Here is a 13,391-nt window from a genome sequence, read left to right as displayed (position 1 = left end):
CCGGAAAACCTCTGTTAACTGGGAAGCCATGTGGCTGGCATGTGTTGATCCCTGGTTGTGTTCCAGCTCCTCTCTCAGCTCCTGTGCATTCTTGGTTCTTTCTCCCAGGACATTTCTCTCTTACTGCCTTGGGGTCCTGTCTTAGCATATCCTGGGGCAAACTCTAGGCTAGCATCTCCAAAGACTCAGTTGCAGTCTGGGCCTGTGATAGCTCTTTTTAAAGGACTCCAGTAAACTAATCAAGACCCATGCTGAATGGGTGGGGCCACACCTCCATGGAAATAATCTAATCAAAGGTATCACCCACATCTCCATGGAAACAATCAAAAATATTCTACCCAACAAGATTGGATTAAATGATCATAGCTTTGTGGGGACCATAATATATCCAAACTGGCACAGTATTGTAAATGGAATTTTTTTCTTGATTTCCTCCTTAGATTGTTCAGTACTAGAGTATAGAAACACTACTGATTTTTGTGTGTTGATCTTGTATCCTGCCACATTTTTGAACTTGTTTATTAGCTCTAATAGCTTTGTTGTAGTTTTTGGACTTTCTATATATAGGATCATGTCATTTGCAAACAGTGAATGTTTTACTTCTTCCTTTCCAATTTGGATGACTTTTATTTCTTTTTCTTTCCTAATACTCTGGCTAGAACTTATAGTAAAATGTTGTATAACAGTGGTGACAGTGGGCATCCTCATCTTGTTCCAGATCTTAGAGGGAAAGCTTTCAGTCTTTCATCACTGAGTATGATGTTAGCTGTAGGTTTTTCACATATGCCCTTTAAAATGTTGAGGAAGTTTCCCTTTTTTCCTAATTTTTGAAGGGTTTTTTTATCAAGAAAGCATGCTGTATTTTGTCAAGTGCCTTTTTTGCATCAATCAAGATGATCATGTGGGTTTTCGCCTTTCATTTTTTAATGTGTTGTATTGTATTGATTGATTTTCTTCTGTTGAACCACCCATGCATACCTGATCATGGTGTATAATTGTGGGGTTCTTTTTTTGTGTGTGCTGTTGGATTTGATTTGCAAGTATTTTTGTTGAGGATTTTTGCGTCTATATTCATTAGAGAAATTGGTCTGTAATTTTCTTTTCTGGTAGTATCTTTACCTGGTCTTGTTAGAAACAGAACTGTACCAGAAGAAAACAAAGGCTCACCCAATTGTGGGGGAGAAAAATTTATTTTCGTTCTTGCAAGATCGGGTGCACAACCAAAAGAAAATGGAATGGTTGGTGCCCTGAACAAAGGAAAGCAGCACAATTTATTTTCTAAGCTGAATACACAGGTCCCTCTCCTGTTTCCCCATTGACTGGGTACTCCAGAGGTTATAGTTTATCTGAGAGAGCTGACTAACCCGTCTTTGATTACACCTCATATTCCTTTACATTTTATTGACCTTGGTTGTTACTGGCATTAACTTTAGGCTTACATCAGAGGCTCTTTCTTTCCCTCTAATCACAGAGTCAGTTTGTTCTAGTTGTGTTTAGCTTTTATTTCCCCTATTCCACATCATCTTTATGTGAAAGCTAAACTTAACCTTTTTCTAACAGTCTTGGTATTAGGGTGCTGTTGACCTTATAGAATGAGTTAGATTGTGTTCCCTCCTCTGCAGTTTTTTTGGAATAATTTGAGCAGAATTGGTCTTACATCTTCTTGGAATGATTGGTAGAATTCCCCTGTGAAGGCACATGGTCCTGGGCTTTTCTTTGTTGGGAGGTTTTCAGTGACTGTTTCAAATTCTATACTTGTGATTAGTCTGTTGAGCTCTTCTATTTCTTCCATTGTCAGTGTAGGCTGTTCATGTGTTTCTAAAAAATTTTTTCTTCTAAGTTGTCTAATTTTTTGCCATACAGTTGTTCATAGTATCCTCTCATGATCCTTTTCATTTCTTTGGGACCAGTAGTAATATCACCTTTCTCATTTCTGATTTTATTTATTTGCATTTTCTTTTTTTGTCAGTCTAACTAAGGTTTTCTTGACTATATCCATATTCTCAAAGAACCAACTTTTGGTTTTGTTAATTCTCTCTATTTTTCTTTTACTCTCAATTTCATTTATTTCTGCTCCAATCTTTGTTATTTCTTTCCTTATGCTTGCTTTTGGATTAGTTTGCTGGGTTTTTTTTTTTTTTTTCCTAGTTCCTCTAGGCATGCAGTTAGGTCTTTGCTTTTAGCTCTTTCATCTTTTTTAATGTAAATGTTTAGTGTATTAACTTCACTCTCAGCACAGCTTTTGCTGCATCCCATAAATTTTGATATATTGTGTTCTCATTTTCATTTACCTTGAGATATTAACTAATTTCTCTTGTAATTTCTTCTTTGACCTACTAATTGTTTTCATCTATATATTTGTGAATTTCCCAGTTGTCCAACTATTATTGATTTCTAGCTTCATTCCATTATGATCAGAGAAAGTGTTTTGTATAATTTCAATCTTTTGAATTTATTGAGACTTGTTTTGATACTCAACATATGGTCTATCCTGGAGAATGATCCATGAGCATTAGAGAATAATGTGTATACTACTGTTTTGGGGTACAATGTTCTGTATATTCTGTTAGGTATAATTCATTTATCATGTTATTCAAACTCTTTGTTTTCTTATTGGTCCCCCTCTCTAGATGTTATATATATGGATAAGAGTGATGTATTGGTCTTCAACTATTATTGTAGAGACATCTATTTCTCCTTTCAGTTTTTCCAGTGTTTGCCTCATGTATTTTCGGGCAACAGGGTTAGATGCATAAATATTTATGACTGTCATTACTTCTTGGCAGAGTTCACCTTTTATTAATATATAATGTCTTGCTTTATCTGTTATATCAGTTTTGCATTTAAAGTCTATTTGGAACAATATTATTATAGCTACACCAGCTCTTTTTGGTTACCATTTGCATGGAATATCTTTTTCCAACCATTCACTTTCAACCTATTTGGGTCTTTGGGTGAAAGGTGAATCTCTTGTAAACTGTATATGGCTCATTCTTTTTTTTTTTATCTATGCTGATCTGTGTCTTTTGAGTGGGGTGTTTAATCCATTAAAATTCAATATTATTACTGTAAAGGAAGTTCTTACCTCAGCCATTTTATCCTGTTTTTTTTACATGTCATATATTTTATATATTTTTTGTCTCTCTTATTACCCTTTTAGTTACCCTTAAGATAATCTTCATTTCTACACTCTCCTTCAGGCCTCCCTCTTCCGTCTTGTCCTTTAAACCACAGAATTCCCTTTAGTAGTTCTTGTAAGGCAGGCTCCTGTTGATGAACTCTCTCAGTTTCTGTTTATCTGTGGATATTTAAAACTCTCCCTCAGTTTTGAAGGACAGTTTTGCTTTACAAAGATTCTTGGCTGGCAGTTTTTCTCTTTCAGTATCTTGAATATATCATACCCCTGCCTTCTCACCTCCATGGTTTCTAATCAGAAATCAGCACTTACACTTATAGTGGTTGCCTTGTATGTGATGAATCACTTTTCTCTTGCTGCTTTCAGGATTCTCTTCTTGTTTTGGCATTTGACATTCTGATTAGTATGTGTCTTGGGGTTGTTTTACTAGGATTTGTTCTGTTTGGATTACTTTGCACTTCTTGAACATGTATATTTATGTCTTTCATAAGAGTTGTAAAATTTTCAATGATTGTTTCTTCAAATATTCTTTCTGCCCCTTTTCCCTACTCTTCTCTTTCTGGGACACCTATGACATGTATGTTTGTGCACTTCTTACTGTCATTCAAATCCCTGAGACCCTGCTCAATTTTTCCCATTCTTTTCTCTTTCTCTTCTTCTGTCTGTAAGATTTCACTTGTCCTGTCTTCTAGCTCTGGTTCTTCTTTCTGTCTGTATGTCTCTAGTGTATTTTTAATCTCTTCTATTGTGCTTTTCATTCCCAACATTTCTGTTATGTTTCTTTTCATACTTTCAAATTCTTCTTTATGCTCACCCAGTGTCTTCTTAATATCCTTAATCTCTTTAGCCATATTTCTTTCATCTCCTTGCATTGATTTAGGAGATTTGTTTGAATATCTTTGATTAATTGTCCCAAATTCTGTCTCTGAAGTTTTGGTTTGTACCTTTGACTGGGCCATATCTTCCTGTATCTTAACATAGCTTGCAATTTTTTGCTGATGTCTAGGCATCTGATTATCTTGATGAGTTTACCCCAGAGGTCAGTTTTTCTTTCTTGCTTAGGGTTTTATTGTTGATTGGTTTTGTGTTAAGTCTCTTTTTTGACACTTGGGTCAACTTATTCTAGACCTTTAGAATTATCTGCATTTAACTGAACAGAATTTTTTTAGCTCTTCGTCATCAGATTCTTGCCCTGGACATATGGTACAATTTTTGAGATTGCCCTGTTTGTGCAATTGTTTCATCCCCAGGAGAAAGTTTCCTTTCCTCTGTTCCTTCTCCAGGAATGTTGATCTGTTCTGTTTGTTTTTGATTTGACTCTATAATTTTTTTACTCTCCTTTCATTGTCTCTAGCAGCTTTTGCCTGGAGGGCAAATTCTTGGAGAAGGTTCCTCCCAGAGAAAACTTTCCCAAGTCAGTTTTTCCCCATTCAAACAGGGCCAGGGGCCCACAAAGTAGGCTTAGACCAATTCCAAAGTGTACTGGGGCAAAGGTCATGGAGAACCCCAAACCTCCTCTGATGACTCCCTGAATCTGTGCTTTCCTGGGCTGCCAGCACATGGCAGTCTTCAGCCAACTATTTCCTGCAATCCTAAGGAGGGACAGTGCCTTTAAGTTGCTAATGACTCTGCCCCTATCAGGGATGGGGTTGAAACAGAGGATGCCAGCTCCATTTGTCCAGGGTGGGTTGAAACTCTAGCTCAGAGCTGGGACCTGGTGATCTGAATTTGCTAATCAAAAGCCACAGTCAGTGTTCAGCCATGCCCATCCCCCTGTTCTTGGGGAAGTGCCACCCTTCAGCAAACTGTTCCCTGTAGCCCTAAGAAGGCACTGTGTCTTTACATCAATCCCACTTCTGCCCCTGTTGGGGGTGCGGTTGAAACAGAGGCTGCTGACTGCTTTTGTCCCTGGCAGGTTGAAACAATAGCTGCCCTCAGAGCTGTGACCCACTGATCAAAGTACACTAATCAAAAGCTGTGACCAATGCTCGGCTGTGCCCCCTACCCTTGTTCTTGGGGAAGAGGATTTTTATGTCCCATTCCAACAAAAGCATCAGCAAGGGACTGGATACTGAGATTGCCTGCCACAAGACTGGGGTATGGGCACCAGCCACTGATGGCATGGAAAGTGCTACTCACAGTTCTTCACCACAGTTTATTTGTCTCTTCATCCCACACTCTTCCCTGGATTCTGTACAGTGTTCTTCTGTGTTTTGCAGCCCCAGAACAGTTGTTTCAGACAGTTCCTGGCTGTTTACTAGCTGCCCTGAAGGAATGGACTGAGTCCTGGAGCTCCCTACGTAACCATCTTTCCCAGAATTTCTTCTCATCATACACTTTTGATCCAGTCCTTCAGCTGGATAGAGCACCATCTGACCAAACCATTATTAGCTTACATTTCTCCTTCTTAATAAAGAAAATATTATGAAACTTCTAGTATGTGTCTGGGCTTCTGCTAGGAACTTTCCAAGCCTGTTATCAGTTGATTCTTGTCACAACCTTATAAAGTATGTTTTATAAGCATTCCCATTTTTCAGATTAGGAAACTGAGGTTTGGGAAGATTGAATGACTTGTTTGGTGACATAGATAGTGATTGGTGGATCCAAGACTTGAACCAGGGTGTGTTTGATATCAATGCCCATGCTCTTAAATACTATGCTATACCATCTCCATCTCTTGAAAATCCAGCATTCCCAAACCCAAATTTACATCACATATAAAACGCATTCATCCAGGCAGATGGGAGAGATCAATGAGCCTAAGGCAGGAGCAGGCCTGATGTATTTGACCTACTACAAGAAGACCAGTGTGGCTGGAATAGCGTGGGTAAGGAAGAGAAGAGTAGGAGATGTGTTTAGAGGGGTATTTGGGAGCCTGGTTACATAGAAATTTGTAAGGATTCTGACTCATACTGAGTGAAATGGGGAGCCAAGGGAGGGTTTTGAGCAGAGGAGTAACATGACCTGACACATTTTAAAAGACTCATTATGGTTGCTGTCTATATTGTGAATAGACTGTGGGAGATGTGCAAAATGCCAGAGGAGCTCCATGGAGGTGATGGGGATGGGAGCTGGTGGGAGGTTCGAAGAAGGCCAAGTTCTCTCACAGGTAAACCCAAAGGAAGCACATTATAATACACTCACAATGGGGATTGTGGCTCAATTCCTATCTATGGAAGGTTATAATTAAGCCTGTTTTATCATCACCAGATTAGCTTTAGTTTATAAAAGACTTCAGCAGAATTCCCTGGTCCTGGAAGCACTTTTTTCTCTTTGTCACCAGATGGCACTGGTGAGTATCTCTCATTTCAAGAACATTTACTCCAAGAGCATTTACACTAGATGGCGCTCAGGCCATTTCCCCCTGAGGCTAGCAGACTCCCTGCTTGTGTTAACACCTAACTCTGGTTACCACTGGTGCACAAAGATCTCCGAGTAACTTGTAGATACTCAGTTCTGTTAAAACAATTGATTTTGACTAATTTTCTGTGCAGTGCTGAATCATGCATGCCTAATGGAGTGATTCTGAGCCAATTTCAGAATTATACTTAGATCCAAGAGGTGCTCCAGTTTATCTTATGATACTGATGCCTCCTGGCAGGAGTGAGTGGAATCTGATCAGCACAAGGGACCCCCATCCTTTCTTCCCTTTATCATTGAGACTGGAGATACCTACCTAATCTGCAGTGGAAGGTAGATTTTCTTTCCTTAGGTCAGCTGTGCAATCTTGGGTTAGTTTCTTGCTTCGACATGGTTAAAAATGTCCTTGAATAAATGTGTCTTAAAGCCAGGAAACTGAATCATGACTCCCTTGCTTCAGCTCACATTCAGCTTTTCAGTTTCCGTGGATGGTCATTTCTTTTTTAAAAGACTAGAGACCTTTGGCATCCCCACTCTTCTCTGCTTAGTTCTAACTTCATCATCTTTCCCTACTTGAAATATACAACCTCAATTGGTCCATGAGATAGGATTGCATTTCCTTTTTACCATTTATCCCCCAAAGTTAAGCTAACCCAAATATTTTATACTCAGTCTGGAAGGCTTTCTCATTGTTTCAGCACTCAAGTCTCACTCAGATTTGCTCTTTAAGCTTTATTTTCCTCATCCGTAAAATGGGAGAATAGTTATAAATTACAGGTAGCTGCACTGTGCTCATTCACCATCCAATCAGACTTTATGCTGATAAGCGTTATTCTTTTCTTTGTTCCCACCCTTTTAGGTTTGACTGTAAACCGGTATATGGCTCCAGAAGCATGTCATTATCTGTGTTTAAGAAACACTGTATCTGTTTTGAGAAGAACCTATGTATTAACTATGTTATGTCTGTGTCATGTCTATGTCTGTATTATCTATATCAACTCTATCCCTGTCTCTCTATATCTATATCCTCTATGTCTATCATTTATATTTCTATCTGTATCTATTTATAGATCTATTTGTATAGATCTATATCTCGATATTTATGTGTTTATATCTATCTCCATAGATTTGTATACATCTATCTATATCTCTATATTTCTATAGATCTATATTTATATATAAATAGATATAGATACAGTGTACCAGATACAGAAATGTGCACCAGAAAATAGAAGTTTTGGAAGTTTTGAACTTTTGAAAGTTTGCGTAAGTAGATGTAGATTGATAGAGATATAAACACATATTCAGAGTGTAGAAATTCACACACAAATGTGCATGCACACACATGCACAGACACACACACACAAACAACTTTCCTAGTAAGAGAGGAGAGCTATGTAATTCTAATCTCTTAATTTTGCAGAAGTTTCAAAGTGTGCTCCCATCTCTACTTCATTTGATCCTTCCTCAAATCTGGTGTGGAATAGGGCACAGAGCCATTACAATCCCCATTTTACAGGTGAAGGGTGTGAAGTTTAGGAAAGTGACAGGACTAGCTCCAGATCACAAAGTTACTGGGTTGTAGAGCAGGGATGTGGGCCCAAGATCCCCCCACCCCAACCCCATGAGTCCTACGCCTGTGTAATTGGGGCTCTTAGGATTAGCTTAAACACAGCTCCCCTTAACTAATGATCACTATTCAAGTTAACCATATAAAGTGTCTTCTAACATTTGCCCATTTTTCAGGCATTTGACCTAAACCACAAAAAAGGGGAAAACTAGTTATAAGGTCATATAAAGAATCACAGAAACAGAAAATTGAGGAAAAACTGAAGTCATTCTAACCTCAGTCCCTGTTTACTACAAAGCTGATTTCTGTTTAGTTAGGAGGCAAACCCTTAAAGGAAAACCAAAATAGAACACTTGTTCTTCTAAAAAGAACCAAGTACACTTCCAAATGTTATGCCTTTGACTAAAATCCTAGGTATGAAAGCAAGAAATGTTTTTGCTTGAAAAACAAAGTTCTTCCTTTGTGTGGAGCAAATGGGAATCCTTTTATTCAATCCAAAATTTCTATTCTAGGTATGGTTATGTGGTTTTCTTAAGAAATAAAAATGGAAAACATTCAATGCTTTTAAATACCACCTTTCTTCTTCTCAGTTTGCTTGCTTATTATTAATACAGTTTGAATGGATTCTTGCTTTGACATGGAAATGTATTTTTAAAAGAACTGTGGATAATCTGTTACTATAGCAATAATTTCTCACTCCATAGCTATTTAATCTTAAAGCCAACATGGAGCTTTAAATGTCAAAGTGGTCCATATTTAGAGTGAATGGTGCACTTGACTGTACCAATACTTAAGGTGTTCATGATATAGAGAATTCTGGTTTTGGGGTTTTGTTATTTTTAATTTTCTTATTGTGCCCCTCACCTGTTAGGTACTCTCAGCTTGGAGGTGAAACGTGTATGTAGTGTCAGCATAGCTACCCATGCTGCTGGCAACAAATGAAAATGATCCGCCGTGTGTGAGCCACATCTGTTTGTACACTGGGCCCTGCGGAAGAGCACAGAGATGTCCCTATTCCACAGACTATTTCCCATATGCAGCAGAAAATAGAACAGGATGTTTGTGGCAAAATGCTCCTCTGGTAAATCGCTTCACCTCTGGGTTAGTGGGCTCTGTATCCAGCACCCAGGAAAGGAGTATTTTTCACTACCAACAGGCATAGTACCGTTAGCATGTGGCTTTTGGGAAGTAGCCACTGTTGTGAGGAGCAGTGACTGCAATTTGGGGTAGTCACTACCAGGGGGTGCTTAAGCCCACTTAGGTTCAGAGCCACCTTGTGTATACTCTGTTGTCTGGCATGATCAACCCATAGCTTGGCTTTCAGTTACCAGGATCCGGTTGCCTATTCTGAAACATACCTCTTAACAAATAAAAATAATCAGCTGGAATGAGAAGTGCAACAAAAACATAACATAACCTAAACTAAAACCACCAGAGATCTGTTTACTTGACTAGTCCTGAGAGAAAACTCTGCAGAAGCTACAGGCATCTGTGGACTTGAGTCCTAACATCTACCTACTCACCCACCTACATCTCCTCCTCATCCCTCTCGCCTTTTCCATTTTACTGTCTCTGCTCTAGCTACACTGAAATTATTTTAATTCTTCAAACAGCCGGGCTATTGCTTGCTTCAGGCTCTTACACCTGCTGACCCTTTGCCTGAAATCTGGCCCTCTCTTTCCCTTTCCACAGCCGTTTTCATCCAGATAATTGCTACTTATTGTTTAGGTCTCAGATCAAGGTCATTTCCTCAGGAAGCTTTCCATAAACCCGAGATTGGGTGAGAATCCTTGTTTTGTATTCCCATAGAGACCAGTATAACCCATGACATAAAGCTCATATGACAATTGAGCTTTTTTATTCGGTATATACCTCTTCAGCTAGACATATGCATGACATCAGTGATGTCATGCATCTGTCTTGTTTATCATGATGTTTCCAGGACCTAGATAAGAGCAAGCACTTAAATGTTTATTGAATGAATAAATGAATTACAGGCAGCTGTGGTGGTAGAAAATCAAGGGTACTTTGTTTGGGCTCCGAAGCCTGCTTTATCATAAGCCATCTTTGGAGCTGGCAGAGTCTATTTTTAATGTGCCACTGAGTTATACTTGATGAGCTGGGATAAGGAATGCAACTGATTTTTAACACAGAGGTCAAAATGTACATGGATAAATGTCAGCTGTTTCTTCTAAATAGTCTCTCTAAGAAGAAGCCTTTAGATCCTGGGGTACATTTTTGCCTTTGAGTGAAGATTTTATTTTTTTGGAAATTGTTAAAAGCTATCTAGGAGCATTCATTCATTCACTGATTCTTCCAACAGATGTCATTTTATTGTCAGATATAAGGTGTGACTAGTAAACAATGAGACCAATTTTCTTGGGTGACTCATAAACTGACTCAGAATGCAATTCCAAAAGTTACATCTTTAATGGGAGGTACAGAAATTTTCATTTTGCCTATTCTTGAAGTCACTGTAAAACCTAGACTTGGTGACTTACTTTGTTAAAAATGCCAAATTTCTATGGAAAAATTATACACTCAAGTATCTCATGCTTTAGGTTATGTTTTTCATGAAAGACCTGCCAGGCCCTAGGACCACACTTAACCTTGAGCAGGATAGATCTCTGGAGCACCCAGGAACTCAGCAACAAGGCTTGTTTGTTGCTGTCCAGCCCTAACTTGTGGCCCTTGTCATCTGCTGCTATCCTCTTCAGAGCCAATGCTTTACTTGCTGAGACTTCCTCCTGGCATCAGCAGGTGGGTAAATCATGATGTATGCTTCACCCCTCCTAAACTCCAATAGTCTCTCCCATTAATTCAATTTTTTTAATTCATATTTGTTGATCACAGTGACAAGTCCTTTGCTAGGCACTGAGGTTAAGGAGATTAAGAATACATAGGAAAATACAGGAAAGTTATAGTCTAATAGGAAACCTGGAGAGATGCTTAAATGATTACCATAAACTAATGTGAGGAATGTAACAATCCATGCACATGTGAGGTTCAAAAGATGGAGGCTACAGGAAGGATCACTTCTTGTAAGATCTTCATACCACAATGCACCTAGTAGGGTGCATAGAGCATCAATTCTATGTCTATACACTGGCAATGGAGTTCTGAAAACCAAATTAAGAAAACAATTCTATTTACAACAGCATCAAGAAGAATTGAATACTTAGGAATAATTTTAACAAAAGTAGTGCAAAACTTGTACTGAAAACTACAGAAAATTGGTGAAAGGAAATAAAGAAGACCTAAATAAATGGAAAGGCACCCTGTGTTCATGGGTTGGAGGACTTAGTATTATTAAGATGGCAATATTACCCAACACAATCTATAGATTTAATATGATTGTATCAAAATTCCATCTGCCGTCTTTTCAGAAATTGACAATCTGATCATATAATAGATATGAAAATGCAAGGAGTGTTAAATAGCTATTTTTTTTGAGATAGAAGAACAAAATTGGAGCACTCACACTTCCCAATTTCAAAACTTAATAGAAAGCTAAAGTAATCAAAACAGTGTGATATTGGCATAAGGATAGGCTTATAGATAAATGTAATAGAATTAAGACACCAGAAATAAACCTATGCATTATGGTGAATTCATTTTCAACAAGGGTTTCAATACAATTCAATGAGGAAAGAATAGTCTTTTCAACAAACGGCTTGGGAGAGTTGGATATTCACATGCAAAAGAATAAATTTGGACCCCTATCATACATCACATATAAAAATGCAATCTAAATAGGTTGTAGACTTAAATTTACAAGCTAAGACTATAAAACGCTTCAAAGAAAACATAGGAGTAAATATTCATGTTCTTGGGTTAAGCAATGGTTTCTTGGATATGACATCAAAAGCACACGTGATAATAGAAAAAATAGATTAATTTCAGTACACCAAAATTAAAAACATTTTTGCTTCAAAAGACACTATCATTAAAGTGAAAGGACAGCCCACAGAATGAGTTAAATATTTGCATATCATATATGTAATAAGGGACTTGTATCCAGAATATGTAAAGAACAATTACAGATCAAAAAGAAAACAAAATTAAAAATCAAGAAAGATTTAAACCAACATTTCTCCAAAGAAGATATACACATGGCCAATAAACACATGGAAAGAAGCTCAACAACATTAGCAATTAAGGAAATTCAAATGAAAACCACAATGAGGTGCTACTTTTAACACAGTGGAATGATTAAATAGGAAAACATAGCAAGCATTGGTGAAGATGTGCAGAAATTGGAACCCTCTTACATTTCCTGTGGGATTATAACTTTTTGAAACAAGTATGGAAAACAGGTAGGCAATTCTTCAAAATGCTAAACATTTGACCCATATGAGCCAGCAATTCCAATCTTAGGTATATACCCAAGAGAAATGAAAACTATGTTCATGCGAAAACTTGAACACAAATATTCACAGAAGTAATAAGTCGAAAGTGGAAACAACCCAAATGTTCATCAACAGATGAATAGGTAAATAAAACGTGGTATATCCGTACAATGGAATAGTATTTGACAGTAAAAAAATTAAGTACTGAAACATGCTACAACATGGATGAAACTTGAAAAACATGTCCATTGAAAGAAGCCAGAATCAGAAGGACACATATTGTATTAACCAACTATATCAAATGTCTAGAAAAGGCAAATCATCAGAGACAGAAGGATGATTAGTGGTTACCTAGGGTTGGGGAGGACGTGGGGAATTTAGTAGTGACTGCTAATGGGTATGGTGCTTCTTTTTGGGGTGATGAAAATATTCTAAAGTTAGATAGTGGTAATAGTTGTAAAACTCTGTGCATACACTAAACGCCCTTCATTTATACAATTTAAAGGGTGGATTTTGGTTTAAGTGAATTCCATCTCAATATGGCTGTTATAAAAGTATATTGACACTATTTTATCTTGGCAAACAAAATCAAATCAAGTGAGTGTTAGGGGATCATTTGATTTGAAGGAACTTCTCTTCAAAAACTCAGAATTTCTTTTAGGAATCAAGAGTTTGTAATATGAATATTTTGATAGTGTTCCATAGCAAAAATATCTACTTACTTGAGATTTTTGTCCTAATTTTTAATATACTATAGAAAATAATGATAGTTATAATTTATATTTTTATAGGATTTTTTTAGTTTTAATAGGACCCCTGCTTACTTACAATTTGCTGTTTACTCAAATAGATGATCTTATGCAATTGTCACAATTGCATTGGAAGGTCTGTATGACTGTACAGAGAAGAGAACTTGATGGTAGCTGATTTGCCCTTATGTGTTTGTTAAGAGTGGACCTCCTACCTCTTTCATGAA

This window comes from Choloepus didactylus, chromosome X (genome assembly GCF_015220235.1).
Source record: "Choloepus didactylus isolate mChoDid1 chromosome X, mChoDid1.pri, whole genome shotgun sequence".
NCBI lineage: Eukaryota > Metazoa > Chordata > Mammalia > Pilosa > Megalonychidae > Choloepus > Choloepus didactylus.
This window is presented reverse-complemented; position numbering follows the sequence as displayed.